This window comes from Bos javanicus, chromosome 6, assembly GCF_032452875.1.
Source record: "Bos javanicus breed banteng chromosome 6, ARS-OSU_banteng_1.0, whole genome shotgun sequence".
Taxonomy (NCBI): Eukaryota; Metazoa; Chordata; class Mammalia; order Artiodactyla; family Bovidae; genus Bos; species Bos javanicus.
In genome coordinates, this window is record NC_083873.1 from 95,199,768 (window position 1) to 95,218,694 (window position 18,927).

The following is an 18,927-nucleotide window of genomic DNA, read 5'->3' on the forward strand; positions in this document are numbered from 1 at the left end:
ATTGGAATTTTTGACTCCTCCAAGAAAAAAATGTCTGTATTTCAAACATTTTTTCCCCTGAAATCTTTCTGAGACTGATATGTTCTTATGTTTCAAGCACATTTTCTATTGTGACATTTTAAATGATCTTAGATATCTAAGTCTATGTTAATTTTTGATTATTTAAATATCTCTATTTGAACATTAGTATCTAGAATACGTGTGACTATTTCGTAAAGTTTTCATGGATTTTACAATACTGTATTAGTGTGATTTCCCTGGAGGCTCAGTGGTAAAGAATCCGCCTACCACTGCAGGATACTCTGGTTTGATCTCTGTTCTGGGAAGATCCCCTGGAGAAAGAAATGGCAACTCACTCCAGTATTCTTGCCTAGGAGATCCCATGGACAGAGGAGCCTGGCGAAATATAATCTGTGGGGTTGCCAAGAGTCAGACATGACTTAGCGGCTGAACAATAACATTAGTGTTAAAGAAGTGGGTTAACTGCTATTATGTTACTAGTACCACTACTTGTGCATAAAAAGTAACTTTACAAACATATCTTTGTGTATATACAATCTTGTGTATTTTCCACTAAACCATCTGGCATAAAGTTATAATTTTCTGGCCTCCCAGTTCAATAAATGTCCTCTCCATAACTATATTGATTTTAAAACATTTTCAGTTATTAAAATTTACCCCAGATCAATGGTTTTTAAACTCAGAAATAATGCAGTGCAGTATCTCATTTCTCTATGAAATGGAGGCATTTAAAGGGAAATATTGTAGAGAGATTTATTCTTATCTTCCAAAAGATTGTCTCTGTATCATTCACTAGACACTCATTTATGTAAATGATTCCTTTAACAACATAGATCCCGTTAGCATAATTTTTACCAATGTTGAAAAGATCTTATTGAAGAAAATATTTGATATCTGAAAAAAAGTTAAAATCATTCTACATGTACTACTTAATTTTGATGGTATTATGTTATTTTCATACATGAATATAATACATGAATAATTTCTCTATTTAAAATACTGAAATATTACAAAAACTAGCTATAATCCAAACCTTCCCAAAGGTATGCCACTTTATATGTATTCTTCTCTGATGTAGGTCTTGTAATAAAGAGTTACATTTAAATGTTTCAAACACCTATTAATAGAATATATACCTATATTTTGCTTTATGTACACATGTTTTAAAGATAGATATAAGATGCAACAAATTGTTCTGTCATTTATGTACTTGATTTTGATTTAATAATAGGTGTTGGAATTATTTACAAGTTGGTTCCTATAAATCTCTCTCATTATTTTGATCTACAGCATGAAGTCTTTGAGAATGACTATAGTTGAATTCCCCATTTTCCTAGAGAAGTCCAGTTCATTTCCTTTTTTCTCTTAGAAATAGTGTGTGTGTGTGTGTGTGTATCCTCCTGTGTGTGGTCAAGCATTCCTCTCCACTGAATTCTATGAAGAGAATTGCTAGGTCATAGGGTAGAAGCATTGAACACATTAGTTGATACTGCCAAGTGGCTCTTCTCTCAGGGTCTCACCAATGCCCTCTCAGCTAGTAACAACTGGAGAAGAGCAGACTTCCCACACTGAAGCCAACATTTAATTTTTTTTGTTATTTCTATGGTATCTCATGTCTGAAATTGCATTTGCCTAGTTATTAGTACTATTTACATTCACCCTCTATCCATTCCTTTAGTGAGCATTTGTGTTTCCTCTTTTGTGCATTTCTTATTCATATTTTTTGCCCATTTTAATACTTATTTGCTTTTTCTTTTTAATCTCTAGGGGATTTTATGTATTTTGAATACTAAGTGCTTCCTAGGTGAAAGTGAAAGTGTTAGTTGCTCAGTCATGTCCGACTCTTTGTGACTTCATGGAGTGTAGCCTACCAGTCTCCTCTGTCCATGGAATTCTCTAAAAAAAAAATATTGGGATGGGTAGCCATTCCCTTCTCCCGGGGATCATCCCCACCCAGGAATCGAACCCATGTCTCCTGCATGGTAGGCAGATTCGTTACTGTGTGAGCCACCAGGGAAGCCTAGTTATATTTATGCAAATATATTTTTCCAGTTCATTTCTTGACTTTTAACTTATAATTTTTCTGTTGTAAAAAGTTTTTAATTTTTATGCTGTCAATTTACCAATTCTTTCTCTTGTAGCTTTAATTTTGGTATCTTGGTTAAGAAGATCACTCCAGGATTTCCTCGGTGGTTAAGAGTTCACCTGCCAATGCAGGGGACACAGGTTCAATCCCTGGTCCAGGAGGATTCCACAGGTCACAGGGCAGCCAAGCCTGTGCGCCACAGCTACTGAGCCCTGGGCCCTAGAGCCTGTGCTCCACAACAGAAGCCACCACAAGGAGAAGCCCACGCACTGCAATTAGAGAGAGGTCCCTGCTCACCACAACTAGAGAAAATCCTCTCACAGCAATGAAGAACCAGCACAGCCAAAAATAAATAACATTTAAAAAGACCACTTCTACTCGCCAGACCTATAGTTCATCCAGCTATCTTATATCTTATAGTTTCATCTAATTCTCATATAGTTTCATTGTTATTGTTGTCTTCAAATTTCATGAGGATTAGGTTTGTGTGTGAGGCACAAATCTCATTTCACTCTTTTTCCCAAATGGATGGTGAATATTCTTTATACCCTTTGATGTGTAGTTAACATCTTATTGACTTAAAATGTTATTCTCATGATAATGTAAATCTCCTACCTTTCACAGAATTATTTCTGGGCACTTCACTATTGATTGATCATTATTAATGGATACTTGTACAACACCACATTTTTTAAAGTAGCACACACTTTGCTATCTGGCATATCACACCCTTTTTTCTTCCTTAAAATGGCAAAATTAATAACAAAGTTACCTTCGCTATTTTGATTTACTCTTTCACATTAGTTTTTTTGTTGTTCTTAAACATTTATCTATTTATTTGACTGCTCTGGGTCTTCACTGTGGTGTGTAGGAAAACAGACACCATGTTTTCCTTATTTTCTTTTAAAGAAATGTATGTATTTATTTGGCTGTGCCAGGTCTTAGTTGTGACATGTGGAAGCTGCTTCCCTGACTCGGGATCGAACCCAGGCTCCCTGTGTCGGGAGCATGGAGTCTTAGCCACTGCATCATCAGGAAAGTCCCTCACATTGATTTTAGAATTGGCTTGTGAAGGTTACTGAAAAATCCTATTCAAAGTGAGAATTAAACTGAATGCACCACTGGTGTAGATTAAAATATAAAATACAACATGCCTTTAAACTACATATTAATTACTTTGTCCAGTTTTTCCAAAGAACATTGATGCTTAAAACTAACCAACTACTAGGTACCCCACTATTAGTCTTGACATTGTTATAATGAATATCTCCAACCAATGATAGTATAGGGAGTCTGTGATTTGTTCAACAGACATTTAAAGAATGCTCATTTTTTGCCAGGCATAGAAGATGAATATTAAAGTTAGAGGGACGTTATACCTCTGAAAATCTGAGTCGATTCCATTGTCATTGTCATATTCCAGAAGTCAAAACAGGCACCCAAACTTAAACATTTATCCCTGGTGTACCACAACAGTTCTAAACGTTCAGATATCCCCAGGACACTTGTGGAAAGTCCATCATGTCAATACAACTTCATATAATCTCAGTCTCTCACACTTGAGTGTTTCAGAATCTCTAGGTGACATGCTGTCAGAATGGACTGAATGCAGATAAGAAAGTCCACTTCTCTTTTAACTCACATAGTAAAGAGATTTATAGAAATATAAGACAAGTCTTCTCTTCCCACTAAATTACTTTTGACTCTGGGAAATATGATTATTCTTCATAAAATATATACAATTTCATGTTCTAAATTTCTCATACTAAAAGCCTTGGAGTTATCCTTCATTTCCCTATTTTTCTCCTATTCTTCATGCAAATTATCAATGAATCCTGTTGGCTCCACATCAGAATGTATCACAGTATGATACATATCTCATCATCTTTGCCACTACCACACTGCCTGGCCCATGCAAAGATGATATCAAGCCTGGATTATTATAATAACCTTCTATTGCTTCCCTTTAGTGAAGGCCTTTCCTAGCTTCACTGACTTGGTCTGGCTTAAATTTTATTTTTCCACCTATTTTTTTCTTTTTCTAAAAAAATCTTTTTGAAGTATAGTTGATTTACACTTTGCAATGTAGTATTAGTTTCAGGCACTGTGTCTCTTTACTAAACTTCCCCATCTTTACAAAATCATTTATTATTAACAGTCCACATTACAAAACTATTATTTGTCTATTTTTCTTGTTCCTTCCGAAATGTGTCTTGCAAATAAAATGCATTTCTACCAAAATTTTTCTTCATGAGTAAATCCATCATAAATTTCCAAGATGGAAAGGCAATTGTCTCCTTGTAAGAGTAGCAGTAGTAAATACTTTGCCTCTTCCAACTTTGGTCCACATGACTTGGTTTTCTGTTTTAAGTATTTGTATCTTCCAAACTTCAAATTTTTCTAAACAAGTAGAAACTGAATTATCTTTCTTCATATGTATTTTATCATGTAATGTTTTCATTTAGTTGAGTCATCAGTAATACACATTTCAGTGACTTTTATTTTAGAAGAAATATGGATAATAATAGAGTTTGTATTTCTTTATCATTTTATACTTACCAAAGCATTTCATTTACACTTTAAGTGATTCTCACTTAATCATCATAGTGACCCTGGAAATGGTCCACATATGTATTTTTTAGGCTTAAATTAATAAATAAAATTTTGTTCTGTGTAATTTTAACCATTTTTCTTTTTCTTTCTCATTTTATTAAGATATAATTGATGAGCTCTATAAAGGACAGAAATGGTATGGACCTAACAGAAGCAGAAGATATTGAGAAGAGATGGCAAGAATACACAGAACTGTACAAAAAAGATCTTCATGACCCAGATAATCACGATGGTGTGATCACTCACCTAGAGCCAGACATCCTGGAATGTTAAGTCAAGTGGGCCTTAGAAAGCATCACTACGAACAAAGCTAGTGGAGGTGATGGAATTCCAGTTAAGCTATTCCAAATCTTGAAAGATGACGCTATGAAAGTGCTGCACTCAATATGCCAGCAAATTTGGAAAACTCAGCAGTGGCCACAGGACTGGAAAAGGTCAGTTTTCATTCCAATCCCAAAGAAAGGCAATGCCAAAGAATGCTCAAACTACCACACAATTGCACTCATCTCACACGCTAGTAAAGTAATGCTCAAAATTCTCCAAGCCAGGCTTCAGCAATATGTGAACCGTGAACTTCCTGATGTTCAAGCTGGTTTTAGAAAAGGCAGAGGAACCAGAGATCAAATTGCCAACATCTTCTGGATCATAGAAAAAGCAAGAGAGTTCCAGAAAAACATCTATTTCTGCTTTATTGACTATGCCAAAGCCTTTGACTGTGTGGATCACAATAAACTGTGGAAAATTCTGAAAGAGATGGGAATACCAGACCACCTGATCTGCCCCTTGAGAAATTTGTATGCAGGTCAGGAAGCAACAGTTAGAACTGGACATGGAACAACAGACTGGTTCCAAATAGGAAAAGGAGTATGTCAAGGCTGTATATTGTCACCCTGTTTATTTAACTTCTATGCAGAGTACATTATGAGAAACACTGGACTGGAAGAAACACAAGCTGGAATCAAGATTGCCGGGAGAAATATCAATAACCTCAGATATGCAGATGACACCACCCTTATGGCAGAAAGTGAAGAGGAACTCAAAAGCCTCTTGATGAAAGTGAAAGTGGAGAGTGAAAGAGTTGGCTTAAAGCTCAACATTCAGAAAACGAAGATCATGGCATCTGGTCCCATCACTTCATGGGACATAGATGGGGAAACAGTGGAAACAGTGTCAGACTTTATTTTTCTGGGCTCCAAAATCACTACAGATGGTGACTGCAGCCATGAAATTGAAAGACGCTTACTCCTTGGAAGGAAAGTTATGACCAACCTAGACAGCATATTGAAAAGCAGAGACATTACTTTGCCAACAAAGGTTCGTCTAGTCAAGGCTATGGTTTTTCCTGTGGTCATGTATAGATGTGAGAGTTGGACTGTGAAGAAGGCTGAGCGCCAAAGAATTGATGCTTTTGAACTGTGGTGTTGGAGAAGACTCTGGAGAGTCCCTTGGACTGCAAGGAGATCCAACCAGTCCATTCTGAAGGAGATCAGCCCTGGGATTTCTTTGGAAGGAATGATGCTAAAGCTGAAACTCCAGTACTTTGGCCACCTCATGCAAAGAGTTGACTCATTGGAAAAGACCCTGATGCTGGGAGGGATTGGGGGCAGGAGGAGAAGGGGACGACAGAGGATGAGATGGCTGGATGGCATCACTGACTCGATGAATGTGAGTCTGAGTGAAATCCGGGAGTTGGTGATGGACAGGGAGGCCTGGCATGCTGCGATTCATGGGGTCACAAAGAGTCGGACACAACTAAGTGACTGATCTGATCTGATCTGATCTGATGGTATAAATTTAAGAGGTACAGCATAATGACTTGACCAACATATTTTATGGAATGATTACCACAACAGACTTAGTGAACATTCTTATATAGATTTTTTAAAAAAGAAAAAAAAAAGTTTTCCCTTGTGATGAGAACTCTTAACAACTTTCAACTTTTATAAGAACTTCATTGAAAATGATACAATAGGCTCCTTCTCCCTCTGCTAAAGAAAAGTTATAATAGAAAGACTATCAGGTCTTCATGGAAACAAATAAACATAGCCATTTTGAGGTCAAGTCAGTTGGGTTGATTGCCTCTTATGGTTAGTCACAGTCTAAAACTTATTTTCCAGCTCAAATGTAGAGTGTGAATAGTAGAGTGTGCATCACCTGGCTCAGTGGTAAAGAACCCACCTGCCAATGCAGGAGACACAGGAGATGAGAGTTCAATTCCTGGGTCAGGATAGACCCTGATGCCGGGTGCCCCAGTCTATGGGGTCACGAACAACTTAGTGAGCACACACTTGCTTAGCAGAACTGACAGTACTGCATGGTGAGAAAACATGCTGTGCATATATTACATAATATTTATAATTATATGATGTATAAATATGTCCCTGTAATTTGTAATAATTTGATAGAGGCTCTAAGTTTTCTATTCTTAGGTAAGTTCTAACAAAGGTCTTACTGCTTGCCGCCTTCTTTACATGTTATTCTGATGACCGATTTCTATTTTAAATTCAGATTTCTCTCCCTTCTGCTCACTTTGCATTCCTTAAGCAGGGACTCTCTAATTCTTGGAATACCTTTGAACCTTCACACTTTCTCTCTCTGTGGCTTCACTTTCCTTCCTTTTCCTTTCTCAAGTGTTCGGTTTCTCCACCCTCCGGCTGGGATTCTCTTTTTTGTGTCTGGGTGCATTGGATGCTGGCATGTGGGATCTAAGTTCCCTGATGAGGGATCGAACCTGCCTCCCCTGCTTGGAAGGCAGATTCTTAGCCACTGCACTGCCAGAGAAAAGTCTCAACTTACTTCTTTTTATTCTTTTAGGTAGTAGTTACCATGTTGCTTTTTCATACTGGCATCACTGACATGAGTTTGCGCAAGCCCTGGGAGGACTTGGTGATGGACAGGGAAGCCTGGCGTGCTGCAGTCCATGGGATCGCAAAGAGTCAGACACGACTGAGCGATTGAACCGAACTGACTACCATGTTGCAGTTTCAGGATACAAGTAAAAAGATATGGCTACTGTTAAAAAGAAGAAACATCAGTTATTGAAGTCACCAAGTAAAAGTCACACTGACCATTATCTTGGAGCTTAGACTAGAGGCTGGTGTCCCCAGTCTTAGGCAATTCCAGTGATCTCCCATACTACTTGAATATTATGAGTCATTATAGTGAATCTTAGGTTTCCCTGGTAACTCAGATGGTAAAGAATCCGCCTGCAGGAGATGAAGGTTCAATCCCTGGATTGAGAAGATCCCCTGGAGAAGAGATTGGCAACCCACTCCAGTATTCTTTCCTGCAGAATTCCATGGACAGAGGAGCATGGTGGGCTGTAGTCCCTTGGGTTGCAAGAGTTGGACACAATTTAGCAACTAAACAACAACAATAGTGGATCTTGGCTTGCTACTAGCAATGTAGAAGTGAGTGCCCCTAGTTTTGTAAGAGGCCAATAAGGGATATTATAAGAATTATGCATTCATGAAAGAAACGGAATTGTGGATATTGTCAATGTCTTAAAATAAATATCTGTTAAGTGTGCTAAGAAACCCTGAGGATATATTCTCTTGCTTATAGAGAAAAAGAAGCCTTATATTTTAGCTTCCACAGCCTCATAAAAATGATTCACAGCAAAATTTAGTTAGTTCAGTCGCTCAGCCATGTCCGACTCTTTGCACCCCATGAATTGCAGCACTCCAGGCTTCCCTGTCCATCACCAGCTCCTGGAGTTAACTCAAACTCACATCCATCAAGTCGGTGATTCCATCCAGCCATCTCATCCTCTGTCGTCCCCTTCTCCTCCTGCCCCCAATCCCTCCCAGCATTGGGGTCTTTTCCAATGAGTCAACTCTTCGCATGAGGTGGCCAAAGTACTGGAGTTGCAGCTTTAGCATCATTCCTTCCGAAGAACACCCAGGACTGATCTCCTTTAGGATGGACTGGTTGGATCTCCTTGCAGTCCAAGGGACTCTCAAGAGTCTTCTCCAACACCACAGTTCAAAAGCATCAATTCTTTGGCGCTCAGCTTTCTTCACAGTCCAACTCTCACATCCATACATGACCACTGGAAAAACCATAGCCTTGACTAGACGAACCTTTGTTGTCAAAATGATGTCTCTGCTTTTGAATATGTTATCTAGGTTGGTCATAACTTCCTTTCCAAGGAGTAAGCGTCTTTTAATTTCATGGCTGCAGTCACCATTTGCAGTGATTTTGGAGCCCCCAAAAATAAAGTCTGACACTGTTTCCACTGTTTCCCCATCTATTTCCCATGAAGTGGTGGGACCAGATGCCATGATCTTCGTTTTCTGAATGTTGAGCTTTCAGCCAACTTTTTCACTCTCCACTTTCACTTTCATCAAGAGGCTTTTGAGTTCCTCTTCACTTTCTGCCATAAGGGTGGTGTCATCTGCATATCTGAGGTTATTGATATTTCTCCTGGCAATCTTGATTCCAGCTTGTGCTTCTTCCAGCCCAGCTTTTCTCCTGATGTACTCTGCATAGAAGTTAAATAAACAGGGTGACAATATACAGCCTTGACAAGCTCCTTTTCCTATTTGGAACCAGTCTGTTGTTCCATGTCCAGTTCTAACTGTTGCTTCCTGACCCGCATATAGGTTTCTCAAGAGGCAGGTCAGGTGGTCTGGTATTCCCATCTCTTTCAGAATTTTCCACAGTTTATTGTGATCCACACAGTCAAAGGCTTTGGCATAGTCAATAAAGCAGAAATAGATGTTTTTCTGGAACTCTCTTGCTTTTTCCATGATCCAGAAGATGTTGGCAATTTGATTTCTGGTTCCTCTGCCTTTTCTAAAACCAGCTTGAACATCAGGAAGTTCACAGTTCATGTATTGCTGAAGCCTGGCTTGGAGAATTTTGAGCATTACTTTACTAGCGTGTGAGATGAGTGCAATTGTGCAGTAGTTTTAGCATTCTTTGGCATTGCCTTTCTTTGGGATTGGAATGAAAACTGACCTTTTCCAGTCCCGTGGCCACTGCTGAGTTTTCCAAATTTGCTGGCATATTGAGTGCAGCACTTTCATAGCGTCATCTTTCAGGATTTGGAATAGCTCAACTGGAATTCCATCACCTCCACTAGCTTTGTTCGTAGTGATGCTTTCTAAGGCCCACTTGACTTCACATTCCAGGATGTCTGGCTCTAGGTGAGTGATCACACCATCGTGATTATCTGGGTCATGAAGATCTTTTTGTATAGTTCTTCTGTGTATTCTTGCCACCTCTTCTTAATATCTTCTGCTTCTGTTAGGTCCATACCATTTCTGTCCTTTATCGGGCCCATCTGTACATGAAATGTTCCCTTGATATCTCTAATTTTCTTGAAGAGATCTCTAGTCTTTCCCATTCTGTTGTTTTCCTCTATTTCTTTGCATTGATCGCTGAGGAAGGACTTTCTTATCTCTTCTTGCTATTCTGTGGAACTCTGCATTCAGATGCTTATACAAAATTTACAGCAAAATTTACCAGCATGTAAAATTGGTTGATGTAATTAGGAATGATTAACTCAAAAGAAACCAGATAAGACATGATAACTGTCTTTAAACAGTTGAAGTACTATTAAATAATTAATAAATTATTTACTTCTGGAGGATTTTCTACTATATTTTTTTGCTTTTTATATGTTAGGTACTGTTCTGGGTGGGCTTCCCAGGTGGCACTAGTGGTAAAGAACCCACTTGCCAATGCAGGAAAAGTAAGAGATGGAGGTTCAATCCTTAGGTTGTGAAGATCCCCTGGAGGAGGGCATGGCAACCCACTCCAGTATTCTTGCCTGGAGAATCCCATGGACAGAGGAACCCGATGGGCTACATTTCATAGAGTCGCAAAGAGTCAGACATGACTGAAACGACTTAGCACACATGCATGCACTGTTCTGGGTACATTTACTTACGGAGGATGATAATTGGGCCAACAGTGGAAACATATTTTTATTGTTTTAAATAAAGTAAGGGAGATTTTGCCCCATTGTACATTTTCCCCTCTATTCAGATTATATTCTTTTTTATGGCTTAGCTACTCTAGGTGAAAAGGATATTTTCTCCATCCTTTGAAAGATTCTATCATGTATTAATAAGTTCTTCATATACTTATATATGAATGATATACTAAACGGTGCTGTGCTTAGTCGCTCAGTCATGTCCTACTCTTTGGAACCCTATGGACTGTAGCCTGCCAGGCTCCTCTGTATGCAGGGATTCTTCAGGCAAGGATACTGGAGTGGGTTGCCATTCCCCTCTCCAGAGGATCTTCCCAACCCAGGGATTGAACCAGGTTTCCTTCATTGCATGTGGATTCTTTATCATCTGAGTCACCAGGGAAGCCCATAATAAACGAGACTAAAGGAAATATATGAAATCTTCTACCACAGTGGTTCTCAACTAACGGCAGCTTTTCCCTCCAGGAGATATTTGACAGTATCTGGAGATTTTTCTTAGGGACATCACACTTTGGGTGAGGTGCTACTATGTAGAAACTTGGGATGCTGTTAAACATCTTATTAACATAATGTACAGGACAGTCTCCCCCAAACAAAGCAACTTTTCTGAGATTGAGGAATCCTGGCCTATCACAACAGTAGCCCATTTTACAGAGCTATTCCTAACCAGCCCTGCTTCCCAATCCTATTCTCCATGTCATAAGTAAATGTTAATTTACCCTTTCTCTTCGTTTTCTAGTAAACTCTTACTATTAGTTTCCCTTTCAGCCACTTGTATATTTGAGGTCAGCTTGATAAAGTATTTTTTCTTTTTTAATTTATTTATTTGGCCATCACAATTTGTTTGGCCTTGCCTGGTCTTAGTTGCAGCATGTAGGATCTAGTTCCCTGACCAGGGATTGAATCTGGGGCTCTGTGCATTGGGAACATAGAGTCTTAGCCGCTGGACCACCAGGGAAGTCCCCAACTTCCTAAAGCTCTTATACTCAGATGAAAGAGAGAAGTACATTTACAATGTTTCTCTTGTGCTCCATACATTTATCCATCTCCATCAGCTCCTGCTGCTCTATCTTCACAATGTATCCAGCATCCAACCGCTTCAGTTTCTTTCACTGAAAATACCACAGTTCAATCACATCATCTCAGCACTAGATGACTTCAATAGCCTTTCAACAGAACTTCCAACTTTGACTTTGTCCCTAATCTATTGTTCACCCAAGGGCCAGAATGACTCTTTGGAAAACTAAGTCAAATCATGTAATTTTGCTCAGAAACCTTTAACAGTTTTCTTTATCTCTTAGAATAAAATTCGCAATCCTTTCCATCATCTATAGGGTCACACATAATAAGCATCCCTTTCCTCTTTAACTGAAGGCTTCCTAGATCTAGCTTGAATGGTAAAGAATCTGCCTGCAAAGCTGGAGACCTGGGTTGGATCCTTGGGTCGGGAAGATCCTCTTGAGGAGGGCATGGCAACCCACTCCAGTATTCTTTCCTGGAGAATTCCATGTGCTGAGGGGCTTGGTGGGCTACAGTCCATGGGGTCACAAAGAGTTGGACAGGACTGAGTAACTTTCACTTTCCTCTTTTACCTGTTCTCCTATAACTCATTGTCTCTCTGTTTCTATCACATTGGCCTCCTTGATCTACCTGAATTGCATCAAGCATGTCTTTTTCAGAATATTTCTTTTCTCCATATCTGCACAGTTTGCTTCATCTCTCTGCAATGGCCATTTGTCAAAATTGTTCTTGAATACTCTATATTTAAAAAGCAACATTCTATCCTTCAAACAAATATCTCTATCTTGCTTACTATGATTAAGATTTCAGTGGTTTATTTATCATTATCCTCCCTTCACTGTGATGAAAGTTCAATAAAGGTCTAAGTTGTTTTGTGTTATTATTTAGTATAACATTTCAAGCACCTAGAACAGCACCTGATACAAAATAAACACTAAGAAAAAACTTTTGAATGAATATTGCTCTTGTTCAGTGGCTCAGTCATGTCCAACTTCACAACCCCATGGACTGCAGCATGCCAGGCTTCCCTGTCCTTCACCAACTCCCAGAGCTTGCTCAAACTCATGTCCATTGAGTCAGTGATGCCATCCAACCATCTCATCCTCTGTCATTCTCTTCTCTTCCTGCCTTCAGCTTCAGGGTCTTTTCTAGTGAGTTCGCTTTTCTCATCACGTAAAGTATTGGAGTTTCAGCTTCAGCATCAGTCCTTCCAATGAATATTCAGGATTGATTTCCTTTAGGATTGGCTGGTTTGATCTCCTTACTGTCCAAGGGACTCTCAAGAGTCTTCTCCAGCACCACAGTTCAAAAGAATAAACCTATCCTATACCTATAGGTTGACATTTTAAAAAGTGAAGTGAAAGTGAAGATCACTCAGTTGTGTCCAACTCTTTGCAACCCCATGGACTATACAGTCCATAGAGTTCTCCAGGCCAGAATACTGGAGTAGGCAGCCTTTCCTTTCTCCAACCCAGGGGTTGAACCCAGATCTCCTGCATTGCAGGCAGATTCTTTACCAGCTGAACCACAAGGGAAGCCCACTTAAAAACATTTTAAAAACCACCATTTAAAAATTATTATTAAGTGTGTGAGAAAACATAATATATTGTACAGTACTTAAATCAAACTCTGATTTGTTGCACAACTCTCTCCTCAGCAGGACTGACACTTTGGAATCCTGGAGGAACATCCTTTCATGTGAGACAATTTGTTAAAACAAACATGATAAAACATTGATGCAATTCTATCACAGTGAATTAAAATGTCATCTTATCGTATAGTTATGTAGTGACAAGGCAGAATCCAAATGCGGCCTAATAGCAGTCCTCAGTGACTCCTTATTTTATAGGACTTTTAATGCAATGTTCTGGCATCTGTGAATATTTACTCAATTGAATTGTATGAGAGAAGTGTTTTGTAATCATTTGTAATTAGCCATCTTGATATCTGGTCTCAACACAGCTACAGGGTAGATAGAATTGGGGCTGTAACAAGACACTTAATCTCTGAGGCTCAATCTAAGAACTCTGGGTTCTTAGAGCACTTGGGGACACGCAGATGTGCCTCTCAAATCGTGCTTCCTTGAGTAGAAACAAAGCAAAGCATCAACGATTGATGAAAAACAGTTATGACTAAAGTCCCTTTCTCTTTGTCTTCTCGCTTTGTGGCTCCTGCGTGTGGATTGCCTTCTGGCGTGGGAGCTCTGGGCGACTCACACGTCTGCTGGGGTACCGCCGGCTTCTCTGTCATCCTGCTGTGATCCCCTCAAGCCAATTTGGGGCTGCAGGCCACCACTTCCACTCTCATCCCATTTCCTGTTTGTTCAGGAGGTACCTGCCATCCTGCTATGACAGTCTGTTCTGCCCGGCTCTCTATCCCCACGCCACTGTCTCTGCGATCAGTAGTTCCTGAACTCTGGTTCCCAACAGCTTGCCAACAGCACACTCTGCCCTTGTCATCTCTCGCCTATCACACCTGCTGCTGCCACCTGTTCCGGTACCTTGCCAACATCTCCCCTACTGCCTTCAGTGCTGGCTACGCTCCTGCAACGGAGGAAGAATATTTTCTTCCTAATCAGTGGCTGCTGTTGGACAGTGACACAACCAAGCAGTGATGTCTGGGAAATATTATGTCGTCTGTCCTTGAGATAGTGCACTCACTCTCATTGTTGCCAAGACATTTAACCACAAAGCTCTAAGGTCTGTGGTGCTTACTGTTCTAGAACTCTCCCCACTGCCACCACCACCCGCCTACCCCCGCCAGCTTTCTAAGAACTGCAACCTCTACCAATCAACATAAGATCCAACTATTAACTCAAACTCCTCCATTAAGCTTGTTTTTAAAGTCTTCTTTGATTCTCATATCAAAATTTAGCTACAGGGAGACAAAGGGAGGGATATTTTGCCAAGTCTGGTTTCAGCATTACTGACATTGGCTAGGGTATAGAGATAAGTCAAAATCAAAGAGCCCTGTCACGTCTACTTTCCTTGTGGCTCAGCTGGTAAAGTATCTGCCTGCAATGCGGGAGACCTGGGTTCAATCCCTGGGTTGGGAAGATTCCCTGGAGAAGGGAAAGACTACCCACTCTAGTATTCTGGCCTGGAGAATTCCATGGACTGTACAGTCCATGGGGTCATAAAGAGTCGGACAAGACTGAGTGATTTTCACTTTCATTATGTTTACAGGTAAGTGTGAACTAAGCTCTTAGATTTTAAGGTGAATATTAAGTTGGTATACGATCAGTAAAAGATACATAATTAGGATGTTGATGGTTATACCGCATACTTCTGTGTGACGGGATGTGCACTATGATAGTCTGTTTTTTTTCAAAATGCCAAAGTGAAAACTGGGGATGAGAGAGACGGAAGGAAAATGAGTGAGTATGTTAGAGATTAACAAATTTTCAGAAAACAAGATTTCTTAAAAACTTGCGTATCTATAGAATAATAGAGTAATGGAGATGCAAAGATCAATAGAAATGAAGTGATATGAACATGTTATGTAAGCAATAAACTATTATACACATGTAAGGATTATTATAAGCAGGTTATTTCCAAAGTACAGCTTCCAGAAACTGATCTCTTAAAATGGCAGTCTATTTCCTTTAGGAAATGCTCTCATTTTAGAAAAATTACATCAAGCCAAAAGCTAATTTCACTTATACTATGTTCTAGAACATTTGATACAAAATAGTCCAATCTCATTAGCAAACCTTTCAAAGCAATCAAAGGTATAAATGTAAAATCTAGAATATCTGTGATTTGTAAAAGTGAAGAATCAAGAGTTTTGTGCTTAGGGGTCTGTGGAGAGATGTATAGCTTAAGTGATCTATTAATATACATTCAAATAAAAATTGCTCAAAATCTTTGACCCAGCTATCCCACAGAAATAAAATCAAAGGTACATCTGAATGTTTTGCATTGTAAGTAATTATAGTTAAGAAAATACTGGAAACAACTGAAACAACCACAAAAGAATATACATTTATTCTTTTGATCCTATGGAATATAGAGTGACTATTTAAGAGGATGCGTTAGATTCATATGCATTGATCTAGCCTAAGACAGCTGCCCTCGGCATGTTTTTATGTGAGGGAAGCACAACCATGTACACTATAGGATCTCATTTCTTAAAACAATCAGAAAAACAACCCAAAATACATAAATTTCGGGATATGTGTTTGAAATAGCATGGAAAAAGGCATGGAAGAATATACTATAAACCAACATTGATCACCTAAAAAAAGAGAACATCAGTCTTTTATATTTGAATAAGATTGTATTCTTTTTTACATTTAAATTATCTAATATCTAAAAAGAGATCAAATTGTCAACATCCGCTGGATCATGGAAAAAGCAAGAGAGTTCCAGAAAAACATCTATTTCTGCTTTATTGACTATGACAAAGCCTTTGACTGTGTGGATCACAGTAAACTGTGGAAAATTCTGAAAGAGATGGGAATACCAGACCATCTGACCTCCCTCCTGAGAAATCTGTATGCAGGTCAGGAAGCAACAGTTAGAAATGGACATGGAACAACAGACTGGTTCCAAATAGGAAAAGGAGTACGTCAAGGCTGTATATTGTCACCCTGCTTATTTAACTTCTATGCAGAGTACATCATGAGAAAAGCTGGGCTGGAAGAAGCACAAGCTGGAATCAAGATTGCCAGAAGAAATATCAATAACCTCAGATATGCAGATGACACCACCCTTATGGCAGAAAGTGAAGAGGAACTCAAAAGCCTCTTGATGAAAGTGAAAGTAGAGAGTGAAAAAGTTGGCTGAAAGCTCAACATTCAGAAATCGAAGATCATGGCATCTGGTCCCACCACTTCATGGGAAATAGATGGGGAAACAGTGGAAACAGTGTCAGACTTTATTTTTCTGGGCTCCAAAATCACTGCAGATGGTGACTGCAGCCATGAAATTAAAAGATGCTTACTCCTTGGAAGGAAAGTTATGACCAACCTAGATAGCATATTCAAAAGCAGAGACATTACTTTGCCAACAAAGGTCTGTCTGGTCAAGGCTATGGGTTTTCCTGTGGTCATGTATGGATGTAAGAGTTGGACTGTGAAGAAAGCTGAGAGCCGAAGAATTGATGCTTTTGAAGTGTGGTGTTGGAGAAGACTCTTGAGAGTCCCTTGGACTGCAAGGAGATCCAACCAGTCCATTTTAAAGGAGATCGGTCCTGGGTGTTCTCTGGAAGGAATGATGCTAAAGCTGAAACTCCAGTACTTTGGCTACCTCATGCAAAGAGTTGACTCATTGGAAAAGACCCCGATACTGGGAGGGATTGGGGGCAGTAGGAGATGGGGATGACAGAGGATGAGATGGCTGGATGGCATCACCGACTCGATGGACCTGAGTTTGAGTGAACTCCGGGAGTTGGTGATGGACAGGGAGGCCTGGCATGCTGCAATTCATGGGGTTGCAAAGAGTTGGACACGACTGAGCGACTGAACTGAACTGAACTAAATATCTGCAAACATAAAACATATTTTAAAAAGTGAATCTAACTCTGTGCTGATCTATAAATATACATGAAATTGAAGTTGCTTCTAGGATTTCTTCCGGTGTGGAAATTATACACTAATTTTCCCAGTTATAGTGATACATTTATACCTAAAGGACTCTCAGTTTTCATACATGCATCATTAGGATCCTGTTAATTGTTCAACTCTAATAAAATTCTGGCAATAAAATCTTTGTTTTTTTTTTTTAAGTACTCAATTTAAAAATTGGGTTGAAATTGGGACATCAAGGTAAAGAAAGTTATAACTTCCCAAAAAGGTGTAGTTCTTCCAATTCTATTTTCTGTGATAAACATCCTCAGATCATTCAATCAAATGATAATATTTTCAGATCTTTTGTACCATATTGGCTGTGATTCTCTGGCTCTATTTTGAAATATTTCTTCTGCTTTGTAAACAGTTATCTGTACTTTCTTAAAGTATCCCGATATTGCAATTGATTTTGAGAAGCCTTGACTCAATGGAAATTTACACTGAGATTGTGGCAAACTAACAATCCCAAAGGAATTGGGAACATTATTTTAAAATACAGCCAGAGAATCACAGCCAATAGGGTAAAAAAATCTGAGAATATTATTTGATTGAATGATCTGAGCTTGTTTATCATGGAAAATAGAATTGAAGGATTCCACCTCTTCTGGAGTTAATAATTTTTTTGACATTTACTTGCATGAATTCCCAATTTTAATCCAAATTTAAAATTGAGTCAATCATAAAGGAAATCAATCCTGAATATTCATTGGATGGTTGGAGGGATTGATGCTGAAGCTGAGCTCCAATACTTTGGCCACCAGATGTGAAGAGCTGACTTGTTGGAAAAGACCCTGATGCTGGGAAAGATTGAAGGCAGGAGGGGAAGGGGACAACAGAGATGGTTGGATGGCATCACCAACTCAATGGACATGAGTTTGAGCACGCTCCAGGAGTTGGTGAAGGACAGAGAAGTGTGGCATGCTGCAGTCCATGGGGTCGCAAAGAGTCAGACATGAGTGAGTGACTGAACAACACAACAGTCCCAAGGTCTTTCACCTGTGTTGTGTTTGTGAATGTTTTAATGCAAGCGATGTAAGAGTCTCTGCCACATCTATCTTGCACTTGAGCAAATGACTTTTTAAGGCTAAATGTCAGGCTTTATCATTCTCCATTTTCAGATTGACTGTGTTCATCATGTTAACATTTGAAAAGGAACTAAACTGCACATATAGTATGATTAAAACAAGGGACTTTTATGGTGATTCAGGGGCCAAGACTCCACACTCCCAATGCAGGGGGCAAGGGTTTGATCCCTGGTCAGGGAACTATTAAAAGATCCTGCATGCAGCAACTAATAGACCTCACATGCTGCAACTAAGACCTGGCACAGTCAAATAAATAAAAAAAATATTTTTTAAAATAAGTAAATTAAAAAAATAAAGAAGACGGGAAAGCAAAATGAAAAGAAAGTTATGTAAAAAATACATATACTTGTTAAAAGAAATTTAAAAAAGAAAGTGTAGTTGTGCTCAGTTATATCCATATCTTTGTGACCCCATAGACTGTAGCCCACCAGGCTCCTCTGTCCATGGAATTTTCCAGGCAAGAATATTGGAATGAGTTGCCATTTTCTACTCCAGGGGATCTTCCTGACCCAGGCATTGAACCTACATCTCCTGTGTCTCTTGCATTGGCAGACAGATTCTTTACCACTAGCACCACCTGGAAAGCCCCTGA